General features: G+C 38.3%; 1 long non-coding RNA gene across 2 annotated transcripts in view; it reads left to right on the top strand.

Moving 5' to 3' along the window:
- The window catches only part of LOC309622550, a 32,054-nt gene extending 15,990 nt beyond the window's left edge, over positions 1-16,064 (top strand). The window contains exon 3 of one of the 2 annotated variants that reach the window (XR_014240964.1): positions 12,070-16,064. This is a non-coding gene — a long non-coding RNA (uncharacterized lncRNA). Of the gene's footprint in view, positions 1-6; positions 6,369-12,069 lie in introns of those variants that run through there. The other variant, XR_014240965.1, reaches the window with a different exon arrangement.
- The last annotated feature ends 1,148 nt before the right edge of the window (positions 16,065-17,212 follow it).

Below are 17,212 nucleotides of genomic sequence, written 5' to 3'. Positions count from 1 at the left end.
TGGCAGAGTTGGCAGAACACCACGGAAAAATGCTGCCTTTGATGAAAGGAGGGATGCTCTGTGTGAAAACACCCGTCTGTGGGAGAGAAATGTTTCTGAAGGCACCATTCAAATGACACCATTTTACTTTGGTGGCCAGAATTGCTTCATCCCCAAAATCCCAGAAGTAATTCAATCCCCCTCATCCTGCCCCAGGCCGTCATGCAAGTACTCAATCTACAAATGCTTGGGGAGTGCCCACTCACGCCAGGAGCTGTTCTGGATGAGCACTCCTGCCTTTGTTTCCTTGCTAGTGACTACACATCTTACCCAACAGCTCACAAGGACTGTGTGCTGAAGATTGGAAAATATGAATCAGACTTTCAGGAGAGAGACTTGCCCCCTCCTTTGGGACCCTAAAGAGCAGAGCCAGCCTCTGGGTGTGGATGGATGTTGAGGGAACTAAGGAGTAGTGTGAGTTCTGCTTGGTCCACTCTTCACAGTGTGCTATTTTGGCATCCTTGGCAACCTTCTTTTAATCTTTAGTATAAGAGCTGTACAACTGGGAGTCCAACAAGCTACAAGGGCTGATCATAAGAACAATGATGAAAATAGAAAATATTTACCATATTAAGCCCTTCATATATGTTAAGTCTATTTTTACTGTACTTGGAGGGCTAAGTATTTTCTTGTCCCTGGTTGAAATCTCAGGCAGGTGCCATAATAATTTTTAGAATTTTAATAATAACATGAATCCTCTAATCCCTTCTAGGCACAAGAATGTTTTCATTTTAATAATTAAAATGTTCAGTGCAATTATTAATGTTCTAAACTTTCTTCCAAGGTAGTGTTCCTTCCCTGTCCTAGTGGGGGCAACTCCTCACGCCCTCACTTCAGAGTTGGAATGAGGATGGGAGAAGTAAGGGATGGAAAAGCTCTACTTGGCTGGCACAGACATAACCTCTGGGGCTCTTCTGTGTTTGTGGATCCCCAGGGCGGATTCTTTCCCTAGTGGAGCTCCTCAAAGGCACTGCTACTGGGGCCTTCCCACTGTGATGCTGACAATGCCTGGCCCCAGCTGGTCATCATGATTCCTCCCTCATGCCCTGGGCAACTACCTGGCAGTCCATCTCCTTTGTGGTGTTAAAGTAATTAAATAAGGACGCCATTATACCAGGTGGCCCTAATGCCTTTGTAGTCTAGAAACCGAAACCTAAGCCAGAGTCAATTCTGTAAATGCACTTGTGTGGAGAAAACAAAATTTAAGAATAACCAATCACAAACAACCAACCAGGTTCTCCCAAATAAGGCAACCACTTAAGCTATAGCCAATCAAATAATTTCCTTGCTTTGCTTCCTTCCATATCTGCTCTATAAAAGCCTTTCCCCTGGCTCCTGTCAGAAGAGGCTCCTCACCACTTTGTTGACCTGAAACAAATTTACTGCCAAATATTTCTCCAGCAAAGATGAGTTCACTGGGGATCAGCAGAGAACTGCAATTGGGGTCTACAACCATGACAAGACACACGCAAGTCCCCACTTGGCAAGGGAAGGAGAACTCTTCTATAGAGAGGAAAGGGAAGATGGGAGGGCTATAGTAAACATAGAGTCCATGGCTTTTCATTGGCTGTGTCCTTGTCAGGAAAGAAGAGGAGCTTTCTTCTTCCTGTTGGGCTCTGTTACTATCACAGGGCATGAGAGCTCCCCTTTCTGGTCTCCCAGCTCTATTTAATTGAGGTTTCTGTTTATTAACTTTTTACAACTTCCAGTTTGGCACTGCCTGATTCCAACTGTTTGCTCATCTAAACCCTTGAAAATTTTAATGTGCCTCACTTTATAACAGAGGATATCACATTGTCCTTCCAGATAGGGATTCCTCAGAGTGCACATCTGGTCCATGAGACACGCCTGTGCTTTTATGCCAGTCAGCTACAGCAGTGTACCTTGCTTCCAGTGCAGCTCTCTTCTCTCAGCTCTGTCACCTCAGGCTTGAGCAGCCCCAGCCTCTCACCCAGCTTTTATGTGCCTCAACTCCAGGGGACTCATGTCAGCCATGCCAGTGATTCTCTTGAAGATCCCTTTCTCATTTAGGTGAGAAAGAATGTTTCCCACTCTTCACTATGGCGATGTGATGGATATGTGCAGTCCTCCAACAACTTTCTCCAAATAAATTATCTTTAAAAACAATCCTTTCTTTCAACCTATCCAAGCTTTCTTACATGCTTGAGGTAGGTGCTAAGCTGAGCTTTGCAGTTGTTGACATCGCCTTTCCAGGTTCTTCATCAATGGTCTATTGAATACCTTGCCATAAAATGTAGAGCTACTTTAAACCCATTGTTTTGTTCTGCACCTTTGGGAATTCAGTGAACACTGAGGTAGAGTGTCACTTTAACATCCTGGTACACAATCAGTCTGATTTTAAATGTTAACAGTTCTTTGCTTATTCACTAGAGTCTAGTGACTAGAGTATAGGCCTCATGAAGGCAAGGATATCTGTTCTTTTTTAAAATGTTATATCCCCAGGGCCTGGAACAATGCCTGACATATAGAAGCTCAACAACATTTTGTTAAATGCATATATTATTTTACAGATAAGAAAACTGAGGCTTAGAAAAGGAAAGTAACTTGTCCAAGCTTATTCAGCTAGAAAACCAAGGAGTTATGATTTGAATAACTAGTGATGGAAAGCAACTAATGATAATCAGATGCATTTTACTTAAGCTTCTCCTTTTTAAAAAAAAAAAAGCTTTTGTGTATATTTCTGTGACCTTATATAGGATTATTTGCACAGAGGTTTTAAATTTGTCTTAGTTTCACAGAAATCTTCTAGAATTTTGCTACCTTGTGTTTCAGATGCTCATGTTGGCTCATCAACCTGATTACATGGCAACCTAACCTTGGATGGCCACACTGCCATCTGGTGTTGGATATATGAATTGCAAGTTCAATGTCTGTACTGTACATCTTTACATCCATTAACTCATTTAATTTTCACAACAACCCTACAAAGTAGGTACTATTTGCATACCTATTTTATGGATGACATACAGTGGCAGGACCAGGACTTGATCCCAGGCTAATTAGCTCCAAATATTACTCCTTATTATAGTCTACTGTTTCTCTAATACAGGAATATTCAAGACTTTCAGATTTAGGAACCCACCACTGAGTAAGCCACATAAACTTTTATTAGATAACAATGGTATGTAAAAGGGCAGATTTGATTAAAACATGAATCACGTACAAGCCTACATAAAGAGTTATCAATATCTATTTTCTTTTGTTCTTCTAAGATCATGGTATTGGCAGGTTTGGCTTCCTCTAAATCCTCTGTCCTTGGCTTATAGATGGCCATCTTCTGTGTCCACAGAGGGTTTCTCCTAGGTCTATGTCTTAATCTCCTCTTCTTATAAGGACCTCTGTCATATTGGATTAGGGCCCACCCATATGACCTCATTTTATCTTAGCTCTTTGAAGATGCTGTCTCCAAATATACTCACATTCTTAGGCACTGAGGGTTAGGACTTCAACATATGAATTTGAGGGGGACACAATTCAGCCCATAACAATTATATTCCATTTTAAGGGAATATTATCAACCAACTCACTCTATTTCAGTAATGCTAAATGTCTTAGGACCTCTGCTTCCTCGCTTTTCTACAACCTGCTTATTGTCATTTTATGAGGTTATCAATATCTCCACCAGCCTTCTAGGTGATAAATGCTAGGAGGATGAAACTCAAAATCATTTTATTATTTACTCACATAATTTTCCTTCCTCATTTCTAAGTATTTTAATGCTAATCCAAGTGAGAAAAATTTTAGTCTGGTATTTCACCAACTATATGAAGCCTACTCTTTAACATTTATCATCTCTAGTTCAATAAACACTATGCAAGAATTCACATGTGATAGTGTGATAGAATAATGAACCACATGGAAACCTTTGCCTCATTACTTTATGGTTATTTCCCCTAAAGTTAATACTTCACTATCTGAATGGCTTGGAAGAGAACAACTCTCCTTTGCTGAATCAGGGAGTCTGATTATTACACATCATTAATCTAATGTCAAAGCACATTCTTAAAAAATGAGCAGGTCAATAATTCTTAGTTAGATCAACTTTTAATGCTGTAACCATAATTTTCATAATGCTTATATCTTTAAAATGCCTTGAAATTTACAGAACATTTTTGCACAGTTTTTTTTTTAATCCTCTTAATTATGATTTGAAGTATTCTCATTTTCATTTACAGATGAGGAAACTGAGGTTCAGAAAAGTTTTTGTGACACATCCAGGGACATAGTTAATAAACAGCTGAGCTCAGACTATAACTCTGATTCTAATCCAGAGTTAGCCTGTTTTAAAGGCTTTCCTAATATTTATACTAATGTCAATTTCTAAATGATCTCTCTTTCCCAAAAGATGCCTTCATGAGAAAAGGATTTCATGGTCAAATACATTTGGGGAACACTGTCTATTAAACTCCCCATTGGAAGACTCATAGACTTGTTATTTTTAATGGCTGCGAGGACTCCTATAATAATGAAGCCCATTTAAGTTTGTTTAATCTAAGCTTATTCCCAGATTTAATTAATCGTTGAACTTTTTTCCCCAAGTAATTGCTACTAACATCCAGAGGAACTGCATTAATAACTGTTCTAAATGAACTGCTTTTCATCAACCACTCAAAAAGGCCTGGGTGCTACCAATACTATTGCATGTGAACAGGCCGTATTTTGGATAAGAGTTTAGTAAAATTAGAGGAAGTGGCCAGAAAGAACAAAAAGAAGTGTTTGCTTTTGTTTTTTGGTTCTTAGTCCAAAGAATATGCTACACTATAAATGCCATGAAACGAAGAACCGTTTCTAAACTTTTTTTGTGAGACATATAGTGCAATCCACTATCAAAAACATGTGTTTAAAGGAGAAAAATTGCATTAATTTCTCAAGTCAGTTTTACTAACCATAAATAATTGTTTATCAGAAAATAGAACAAATTTAGCTTATTTTTCTACTTATCAAGTGGCATAGCACTGAGGTATTCTGATGCAGAAAGATCATTTGAAAAACTGCTATATGTTTAAGGGGCTTTAAGGGTCTTGTCATCATCACCACTCAATGATGTGATAAATGCCCCATACAAAATTTTCTCAAAGGGCCACATTGTTGCCAATGATATACTAGAGGGTCTTCAAATATATTAGAAAATAAATTATCTTGCAATTGGAGAGAGGAACAATTATTTTCTATGGTACTTTTTTGACTTAAAAAATCAATCTCTTTCCTTTTTTACCCCCTTTTCTATTCACTCTCGTTCACCTACCTTAATCGATCCAAATTCCTTATTTCAGAACTCTACAGTAAAGGAATTTAAAAAGTCAGGCAGAGTGGGTAGAAATTGATAGGGTTATATATATCCTCTTCAGTACATCAAAAGTGCGGGGACCTTTGAACAATCACAAATACAATCCACCGCACAGATACATATTAATTGGCAGATTCTGCTCACCTCTCCCTCTACCAGAGTGGAACAGAAAGCTTAAATCTAAAGCTTTTCAGTCAGTTCTCTCAGATGGGTATTCCATGCTGGGCACTAGACTCTATTCTTAGCTCCATTAATCTTCCATGAATGATAACTCTGTTTGTGATAAAAGGTCAAAAACAATTTTGAACAATTCAATTTTTCTCTAAACATTTAGTTCTTGCCTGCATGAGTGCCTACATGTACACACACACACACACACACACACACACATACACAGAGACACAGAATTTATTAAATTATTTCTTTCAAAAAATGGTGTTCCCATTGGTAAGAGAATTTGAAAACCCAGCAGCCAGAGAGAAAAATCTGAAAACAACTGGTGGACTACAAAATTATAGTGAACTTGGATTTAACCCTTGAGCTTGCTCCCTATTACTCTCATATATGAAGACTAAGAATTTCACCTTGCTCTGATGTTAAGCACCCTTAAATTGCTGTCATAGTGGAGATTTTTACTAAAGGTCAACTTGTATCATTCAAGCAAATGAATCCTAACAACAGTTCAGGCTGAAATTTCTTAAATGGCCTTTCACTTTCTTCCTTATATTAGCCCAAGAGGTATCTCTTCACCTGTTCTGTGGTACTGAGGAAATAATACTATCTTACCTAGGTGGTGTGCTTTACAATTTACCAAACATGTTCCCAAGTATCATCTTATTGTTGCTCATCACAAAAAGCCTAGTAGAGCAGGAAAAGTAGACGTTATTCTCAGTTTTACCTATGATGCCACCAAGGCTAGAGAAGGGTGACCAATTTGCCCAGAGTCACGTACCAGCAGAGGACAGGGCTAAGACAGACATGCTGCCCAGATCGTCATCCAGTTCTCTTCCCATAACCACACTACAAAGAGTTGAAATGGAGGCTAAATAAAAGACAAAATTGAGCTATGTTTCTTGAATGACGACTTCTAGAACCAAGTCTAGCTACCAGAATTTCTGTGCACTAACTAAACTACTTTTTTTAATTTAGAAAATTCATTTTTAATTGTTGCATCATGAATTACAAAAACCAAATGATATTCCCCGAGAACTATGGCCACTGAGCAAGGTTAGAAAGTTAAAGTAATAAGCACTGAGAGAGATAATTACCGAGAGCTGATTCTGTGAGACAAAAATGCACAGGAGTTGTGGCACTGCAGTTCATTTTCTGACTCACTATGTTTCCTCTGGCAAACTCTCTGGACGTCAGCTTCCTTATCTGTCAAGTAAGAATACATGCTCTGCTAACCTCCTAGGGCTCTTTGAAAAACCCGACAAACTAATTTATGATGAAGTTGAAAAGAATGTCTCTCTACAAATGAAAGTCCTGTGGTTGAATTGCCCGACCAGAACTTCAGCTCTTTAAGCCATGGGGATAATACATAGGCTTAGCATTTTTAATTGTGTATTTTGTTTATGGTAAAATGCACGAACAGTCAGAAAAATGTAATTAATTTTATGTTCCTTTCTGATGTTCTAATGACTACTCCCATCTACTCTGTTTTTGCTTGTACTTTTCTTTTTTAAAAAAGTGCCATTGAAGGTGAGATGTATACTCAAGGAAATATTTAATGGTTCATCTGTAGTTTGAGGAGAGTGAAGCAAGAATAAAAAATTGGGCAGGTTTCGATTCAAACAGATTTTGTAGTAAACTAGTCTCTTTAAAATGAAAGCAGAAACAGAAAAGCTAGGAATCTGTTCTGTGCAGTTTTGGCAATCAACTTTTTGGTAATATAAGTAGGACGATGAGGCAAGGAAACCATTTTCCCATTCATTCTAGTTTAATGTCATTACCTAAAAGCTGGCAAGACTCTGGAAAGGTACAATAACTTTGCATGCGTATTACAAAAGACAGTGAGAGAACTTGTTTTTATTATAATACCACTTGCTAAGCTTTAATTAGGTGCAAAAAGCACTGTTCAACCTTCAGATGCCTACCCTAGAAAGCCTTGAGGTCCTGGACACTTTAATAAAACTTAGAATTGATTCGATACATTGAAAGTTTCAAAATGAGAGACATTTTAAGGAAGGAAAATGGTAAATAATGGAATTAAATTTATTAAGGAGGTTATGGAACAGGATATTAACACCAAGGCGTCTACTTTTTATTTTTTTAAGCCATATTTATACTTAAAATTTTACTTATTTACTTTTATTTTACTTTATTTACTTTGCAGAGTATTTAGATTTTTGGAATAAATATTATTCCTTAATCTGAATTTGGGTACTGGGACTCAGGTAGATTAAAAAATAATTGCTTATCACACTGATGGCAATAAATAGAATTAACCGTTGAATTGTACCAAAGCTCACACCCTTTCTACTACCCCACATTGTATCCTTTTATAACTTTTGTCCCCATAATTCCACCTCTTGTCATCTACTGCAAGGAAATAATTCACCAGAAAACAAGCTGAGAGGAAAGAAAAAGAAGAAATTTAAGTGCTCTACAATAGGGACTTTAAACAAATTATGGTAGTTCAGCTAGTAGACTGTTAATACATACTGTAAAAATGATGGGAGTTCCCGATAATGAAAGTTGAACTCATGCAATTTAACTACAACTCCTTCCCAAACCACTCTAAAATGACAAGAAAGGAAGAATAAAAAACAATAAGTCATAAAGAGAGTATGAATGCAAAGAACATCAGACGAGAGGTGTCAACAGATTTTTGGAAAGTAGAAAGCACACAATTCACATTACTGGATTTAGAGAGCAGAGGCAACTGCAACCGAAGGCACCACAGATGGAAACACCAAAGAAAAGCAAACCAGCTGCTCCAGGAAACCAATAAACCCTGAGGGCTTGGGGCATACGGTATACGGGAGGCAAGGATGGGATGGGGCTTGGGGGAAAGGTAGCAGACACCAATGGTTTTCTACTCAACATCTATTTCTCACCCAGCCCCTGACATGCTCACCCTTCCTCCTTCCTGGAAGAATGCTGAGTCCTTCTCTTAGTGTGACGGTGTGGCCATGGGACTCAGAGGAAGACATGGGCATAGAATCTGAAAAACATGGAGCTAACACAGGAAAGTAGTGGAAGCAGGCTTAGAGAGTAATCAGCCCAGACTGGAACAGAAGGACAGCAGACTTTGTTAATGTGAGAGTTCTGTAATGCCCTCAAGGGCAGCCTGGGGGCACAAAAAATTATTCAGAGAGCACTTTGATTTTTAAAATGTTCCATTTAGTAAAGTTACAAATTCAAAATTCCTAAGCGCTTAAGTTGACTTTAACATATTATTCTATTTGTAAATCTAGCAAATTTTAATTACTTTTGAAGGATCCTTTTATTAATATTCAGTCCCATTTACTAGCTTGGTCCATAACACCTGTTTAAGTATTTTAAATATTTAAATGTCTGACAAATGTTCCAAGGTGCTCACAGAATTCTCATAAATCTAATAAATTAAGTTTGATTTCAGCTTAAAATCAAATTAAATCAATTACACATCTTAAAATTGGAATCGCAAGCTGATCTAACTCCAACTGACCAAGTTTTCTTAAATATTATACTTACATAAAATATAAAAATGCAGAGATTCTCTAACAAAAAAAAAATTGTTATTTTAAGTTTGAGTCCCTTAAATATTCCTCTACTTAATTCTAAATCTTCCCAAAGTTAAAAGATAAATGACTCTTTGCCACTACGGAAAAAATTGTTACCCACCACCAAAATCTTAAAGTTATCATCCCATGTCATTTTTGTGGCCACCCTTTCAGCTTGTTCAAAGTTTATGTTAAAACAAAACAAAACAACCCCAAAGTTTCTTTACATTCAGAGAAGACTTTGGCCTGGGCAAGGACTGGATTCTTGCCTTCAACACTGATGGGATTTACTGAGTACCATTTTATAGTTGCTGTATTAAGCACTCTGTGCCTAAAGAAGAAGTAGGTTTTTAAGTAGTCTGCCATCTCTTAGACTGGAAATGTACATACCTTTCTGTCTACTCATAGACGTCTTTAAGTCTGTCACCTCCATCTAACTGACCATATGACTTGACTGGATTTTGTATTTCTCTGGCTCTTCTTAAAGTATAAATATCTCCCTGCCTAGCTTTAAAACCTGAACTTTATAAATCATTCATTCATTTCAAATTTTTCCTGACTGGTAGGACCACACAACTCTTAGGAATAGTATGATAACATTGGATTGATTTCTGCATATCTGCCATTGCTTTTTTCTAACTTGGTGGGCCCAACTTCTAAAGTTATTCTACTGACAAGATACAGGAAGGATATATTCAGGGGAAGAAAATGGAACTAATTGGTTTTCTATTATGTTGAAAATAACATTAAAATCTGCTCCACATATACACTGGAGAAACTGAAGAACTAGCAATGTAGTAACTGAATGAAAACCGATGAAACAATTAATTCCAAGAAGAAACCAAAATTGTACAAGACAGGAAACAATCATAGTATACTACTTGGCTCAGCAATAAGCAATATTTACATAGCCACGAACACTGTAAACACTGATTAATGATTTAAAAATATTATAATTTTCGAGGGTAGGAAGGAAAAGTAGAGTTTAGAAAGTTAAATTCTTACCGTAACAAGAAGTCAATAGATAATATCTAAAATTGGTAAATCAAAACACAGATGTATAAGATTATTATATAGAAATACGGAGGCAAATATATGAAGAAAAAGCTAGAAAACTTGTAGGGAGAAAATGAGACTTTAAGAAACGAGAGTAGGGATAAGGGTGGATAAAGGTCAAGGAAAAGAAGAGGCAGGGAACTGAAACTCTTTTGTTACATTTTAGTAACATTTGACCTAATGTGCTATATTATTTAATAAATATATTTTAAAAAATTTTAAATAAAATACCAGAGTTTATTTCCTAGGAATAAAGAACCTGGGAAAAACAAAATTGTATGTTTATGGCACAATGATTAAAACTATGTAAAGATGCAATAACTGGAAGAGACAATGGAAAAATGAAAAGTTTTATTAGGGTAATGGGATAATAAATGACTTAAAAATATTTTAACTTCATGTTATATTAGCTTAACATCATTTTATTTTGAAAAGCTTTTACAACTTGCAGAATAACATTTTAGAGTATACACTTTATTTGGGATCCTATTAGGAGGACAACCATCCCTGTCTCCAGTAGTTTATACTCCAGCGTTTTGAAATTCTTGAAGCCTCCTAAATTAAAGCCTCCCAACCAAGACCAGCCCAGGAATATTTATGAAGTCATCATTGTCTGCCTCTCCTAGCTTCCCCTCTAAATGCCTCTTCCTACTCCAACCTTATTTTGTTCCTTATATGCCACAATCACACACCACCAGCTAGTTCCTCAGATAAGAAGTCTCCTCTCCTAGGTTGCCAACTGTCTCTTGCGGTTTGCTCAGGGGATTTTTGAGTTGTTTAACTGCGAGATTCCCTTGAGTGTGATTTTCTATTGTGGGAATGCCCTGTGTGTGCTCTGGATTGTGAAAGTGTCCCCACTGTATGTTTTGGTATTTGCTTCTTTTTATGGTCCCACAGGACTTATCAAGGTAATGAGCAGGCATGAGATTCTAACAGTTCTGATTACCAACACTCAAGAGTGTTTCCTGCTCTCTCCTTTATGAATGGAGCCCAGCTCCAGTAACTTGCCATGCATATAGGTTGCAACCACAATCCCTATTATATCTTCTCAGGAGTACCCTTAGCTATAGCTCATGTTGACTAAATAAATTACCCTTGAAAAATCAGAGATTGAGGTACCCTTTGAATCCCTTGGATAAAAAGACTTCAAGCTTGATTTAGCTGTTGATTGTTTTTATATTTTGGATACCCTCTGGTTTTAATTTGTTTTTGAACTGTTGCATTTATTTTCAAAATATTTTATCCAGAAGTTTTAAGCGTTTGGAATGGAAGAGCTAATTACTCAGGCATTTTGCCATGGATTCTGATTACTTTAGAGCACTTGGTCCTCAGTGGACAGTAAATTCCTTAAAGAATGAAAACAGAACTTTTCACCTTTGTTATCACCAGGGCTTAGCACAGTAACTGGTTTATAATAGGCATTCAACACACACTTGGTGAAGAAATGACTATTCTCAGATGACTGAGAAAACCATTTGATTAATTATGGGGTTAATGGCTAGCTTAATGAGTTAAACCTTCCAAGGGTATTTGCATTTTAAAAGGGGCTATCTATGTGTTCACAGGGGAGTTCACTGAGCTTTCTTTTTTTTATTTATTTTTTATTTTTTTTTTGAGCTTTCTTAATGATTTTTTCCCTCAAACCATCTCCAGTGTTGACACTTCAGACACTAAATCTAGCAAGTAGGTGAGATATTTTGAGCAGATAAATTCCTTCCAAATTCCCACACCTTACTCGGCAACCAAATTTTCTGCTTATGTAGTAGCCTCTTGGCCCAACCCAGTAATATGAGGTCACCTGATTCCTACGGAGTAACTCTAGTTTTTTAGGGATAATTTGTGTGTGTGTGTGTGTGTGTGTGTGTGTGTGTGTGTGTGTGTGTGTGTGAAAATGAGTTACAGCCATTTATAACCAAGTGTTATGATGAAATGATACCATGTACTTATTTGTGATTGCAGGATTGGTCAGAATATAGAAGACAGAAGATAACAAGGGAAAGAACTTCCTTAGAATCACAGCATCATAGACTGTAAGTGAGAGGTCAGAACCCACATGATCATTTTACAGATTAATTTTACTGATGTTGGTTTAAACAACCAGTTGGACAAGGGTAATAATGCATGTGTAGTAGGAATATGGAACATATTCTATACACTCAAAGATTTCCCCTTACAGTCATTTGCTTTTACACAGCCCATAAGACTACATCACCCATAAGGATACTGTGTATAAATATTTTTTTTCTTGCTACAAAAACATTTCCATAACTGTATTTCATTTTATTAAGGCTAATATGAAGAAGAGTTTGCATTTACAATACCAACCAATATCCAGAACTAAATGCATTCTGGGTAATAAAGGGAAGCTATTAAGTAAGTATTCTCCTGTCGATAATTCTCAAACTTATTATTATAAATATTGTAGCATTAACTCTATTAACAGTAAATCCCTCAAAAGAACATCTGGGGAACAAGAGGGAGTAGTAATGTGAATTAGTACCACTAACTGTTTTTTGAGTTATGCTATCTACCTAAATAAGTGTTCAAAAAAACACTTGTTGACTATGATAGACGAAGAGGGAGCTAGTGATATTAGAGAGAAAGGTTAAGGTTCTAGAATTCTGTGGAAGGGAAGATAAAGCAAGTTCATAAAAAGTTTTAGAAGAAAGGGCCTCAGGCAAAACCTCTGGATGCAGAGATAAGGGATCTGGGGACCAGAGAAGCATAGAGCATCACAGTCTCCCAGACAGCCAGTAGCAGACCCGGGAGGCAAAACCAGGTCTCCTTTCTCCCAGTCCCGTATTCTACCTTTCATAGCAATGACTTTGCTCTTTCTTCCTGAAGAGGCTTTGAAAAAATGTGGAAAAAAGCAGTATAGCCAGGCAGTTCAACATGCATGTTTTTACATACACAAATTTCATTGCTAAAAATGGAATTAAAGCATCTATCTATTCAGTGCTCTATCCTCTTGCCCAGCCTGTGGAATGATCACATGAGGGCATTTCAGTCACATAATTCCAATCTGGACATTTAACATTTCATACAGGATTTCGGAAATGACTCCGTGCTTTCTTTGAGCTATTGATTCTTTCAATTTTCACATTTTTAAAGTGATTGCATTTCCCACAGGTGGAGCAGACACAGTTCTCTTTCAATATGGGTACTATTGTGTGGTTTATTCTCTCTTTGTGGCTTTTCCATCTATTCCACTGGGATGTAGGTATGGTATATGGGACTTTCAAAAAGGTTTCTACCTGACCAATGAAGAATCAGTAATAAAAAATTGTGATGAGTTATAACATTTGAGACTCGCAGGTCTTATTTTATTGTCATGAATCTTGTGTCAGACATTATAGGACAAATTAGCATTTCTATGTGTAATGAAAGAGAGTCTTTAATTATTTGGTTTCCAATTTCTTCACATCAGCAATGATGCTTTTTGATAACAGTAGAGCCTGTGTTCTTTTATTCTCTGCCTCACCTCTCCCTCACTTTCTCTCTTTTCTCCCCATTTTTCCATCCATCCATCTACCTTTATCACTGAGCTTTCTATTCAGCAATGACTAGCTTGAGAAAAATCTATGGGTTTTAAAAGCAGCAAAACCCTTTCAGAAGGCACATTGGGTTTCTTTTTTCTTTTAAAAATCATCCTTCCATATGTCAAGCACTCCTGAAGCACCTTACATAGAATGATAAAGAAGTAGCTCACTTTCCTCATCAAGATACATGCTTGTAAGTGCTTGAAAATAGGTATCTAAACTGTACAACCATTATCCCACCAGGGTCATACAACTGTTGTCATTCACACCACACACAATATGAGATGGATGGGTGGGAGGGCAGGCCTGATTAAATACTGTGTTGCTTTTTTTTAAACCTGCTTTAAGAAGGACTGTACTGCCTTATTTTAAATATTTTATTTTTAAAAAGGGAAAGATGGCAGAATAACCTTGATTTGGGGGTGGGGGTTAGGTTTTGTTAGATTGTTACTAGGCAGGCTGTTCCCATGGCAACAAGAGCAACCATAAAGGAGTATTAGGAGCTGTCCAGAACATCCTTGACTGAAAAATGCTGAAACACCATTGAAAACAGGCCTGGTCGACATTTGGACTATATACAACTCTATTACAACAAAAGAATGCAAACAATGCTTCGATTTTGTTCTTCCCTTTATGGTTTACCAAATTAACATTTCATTTGATCCTGCCAACATTGTACTGCAGGCAGGACTGGCATTATTAACTTCATTAATAAAATATAACTGTGATGAGCAGACACGGGCTTCTCCTTTTCTCCTTCCTCCTCCTCCTCTTCCTTCTTGTTAAAGGACAGTAACAAAAAAAGAAGCGATTCCCAGTTTGAAAATAAAGGAGGAATTATTTCTCCATAAAAAAATTATCCCCAAATATAAAACAGAAATATAAACTGTCTTTAACACAACTAGAAGACACCTGTAACCTCAACCACAATATATGAGAAAGGGATGACATATGTAGTCAAGGTCAAACAGGATGATGCCTGGAGAGGATGCTCACACTGCAGATCTCAAAGCCACTAGACCAAAAGACTCCAAAATACATGGCATAATCGGAGGGGCAAAACCAATTCCTTGTCTGAAAAAATGGAAAGGGGCTGAGTGCCAGCAGGAGGAAATTTTCTGAATACTACCTGGTACCACAGAGTAGCAGGAGAGGCAAAGCCAAAGAAGGAAATATAGACATGCCACATACAAGAAGCAATCTGTGGATGAGTCAGAGGGAGGAAAGAGATTCCAAAGGTGAGTAGCTCTGCAGTTGCCAATCCTTGTTGGCAGGAGAGAACAAAAGGCTCAAAAAGCTCTCTCAGACCCACAGTCCTGTCATAAGTAGCTACACTGTAACCCAGGAAGAACTATTAATCCAAAATGGTGCCCTAGGGACTTCCCTGGTGGTGCAGTGGTTGGGAATCGCCTGCCAATGTAGGAGACACGGGTTTGAGCCCTGATCTGGTAAGATCCCACATGCCGCAGAGCAACGAAGCCCGTGCGCCACAGCTACTGAGCCTGCACTCTACAGCCAGTGAGCCACAACTACTGAGCCCACATACCACAACTACTGAAGCCCGCATGCCTAGAGCCCGTGCTCCGCAGCAGGAGAGGCCACCGCAATGAGAGGCCCGCGCACCGCAATGAAGAGTAGCCCCCGCTCACCGCAATGAAGAGTAGCCCCCGCTCACCGCAACTAGAGAGGGCCTGCGTGCAGCAACGAAGACCCAACGCAGCCAAATAAATAAATAAATAAATAAAACAAAATGGTGTCCTATCCACCATATGAGTTTATACCAAATAGGTGAGCCAGAAAGAAACTTACCTCATTTAAAGAAGAGTAATAAATGAGAATGACCTCGCACAGTGCTAACATAAACACACTTCAAGAAAAGGAGGAAAGGAACAGGAGAAACAACAGCAGATAAAACCATTCAACAGAGAAAATGAATTCGCTGAGCATACAAAATATGTGACCAAACATACCATCAAAATTCAAAAAATTTAAGGAAGTGAAAAGTTCATCCAGACATACAGGTGATCAGAAACCACCTGGCAAAACAACCAAAGGCAATGCAATATGAGCTAACAGAGCTCAGGAAAGAAAGAGAAAAAATAAAGACATCCTGGGCTTCCCTGGTGGCGCAGTGGTTGAGAATCTGCCTGCTAATGCAGGGGACACGGGTTCGAGCCCTGGTCTGGGAAGATCCCACATGCCGCGGAGCAACTAGGCCCGTGAGCCACAACTACTGAGCCTGCGCGTCTGGAGCCTGTGCTCCGCAACAAGAGAGGCCGCGATAGTGAGAGGCCCGCGCACTGCGATGAAGAGTGGCCCCCACTTGCCGCAACTAGAGAAAGCCCTCGCACAGAAATGAAGACCCAACACAGCCAAAAATAAATAAATAAAATTAACTAAATTAAAAAAAAAAAAAGAACTGTTAAGTAGGTAAACATTTAAAAAAAAAAAAAAAAAAGACATCCCAGAAATAAGGTCACACCAGAAAGAATACAGAGGAAATAAGCTAAACTAAGAGAACAGGAAGAACCAAGGATATCAACCAAAACTGTGAAGTAGAGAAAAGGTAGAAGTATACTAATTGGACATTGCTCATAGCAGGGAGTCAGTAGCACCTAAAAAATTAAATGTATAATACAAAATTATAGTTAAAAAGAAAACTATTACTGGAACCAAAGAAACTATAGCAAACATGGATAATATAATTGATAGTGTACAGTTTATATTGATTACTTATTCATTATCCATCCCCCTACCTCTCCCTCCTATCGGAACCCTAATTCGTGTCATATATCCATCCTTTCTTCATACTGTCATGGGCTCTAGGGCACTGTTTCTTAACTGAAGGTGATTCTGCCCCTCCAGGGGACATCTGATCGTGTCTGGAGATGTTGACTCTCCCAATTTCGGGGGGCATGCTACTGGCATTTAGGGTAGAGGCCAGGATGATGTGACTGGCTCCAGGCCAAAATCCTGTCTGTGATCTTTCAGACCTTATCATAGACAATTACAAAGGCTTTGCCTGACAGGATTCATGGGGAAAAGCTGCCCTTCCCACATACAGTCTTCCAAGGGAGTTATAATCAATAACCTCTGGGCCTGCATGCTCATATGCATATCTGCATTCCTAGCCCAGGCACCTCCATTCATAGGCCTCCTTATCAGGAGACCTTGGCTGAGACACATTTTAGATCTCTCCACTGAGACCTCCTGATGGGGCAGGCCTTGACCAAGACACTTTTCTCCACTATGACTCAGTTTTTTCACTCATAGCCTTTCCTCTAGTTCCCTTGGTTCATAAAATGGTAGGAACTTTTTATTCCAGGCTCCTCAGCAGTAAGACAATTTCCTCCACCTGTACTACCTGTCACTTCATTGACCCTTGCTCAGTGCCATTCTATAGTGGGGGTTTGGAGCAGTGAGGAGCGGGCACTGTTTTCCTACTTTCCTGTTTGGCCTCTCGCTTCTCACAGTAAGTAAATAAAGACTTGATTGTTACTTTCATTTTGGCTCACTGTCTTAACCCTTCCAGCCTGGTGCAGGGATACTGCTAAACATCCTAC

Source organism: Balaenoptera borealis, assembly GCF_965194805.1.
Source record: "Balaenoptera borealis genome assembly, chromosome: 2".
NCBI classification, from domain to species: Eukaryota; Metazoa; Chordata; class Mammalia; order Artiodactyla; family Balaenopteridae; genus Balaenoptera; species Balaenoptera borealis.
The sequence above is the reverse complement of the archived record's forward strand: the minus strand, read 5'-3'. Positions and strand labels throughout refer to the sequence as shown.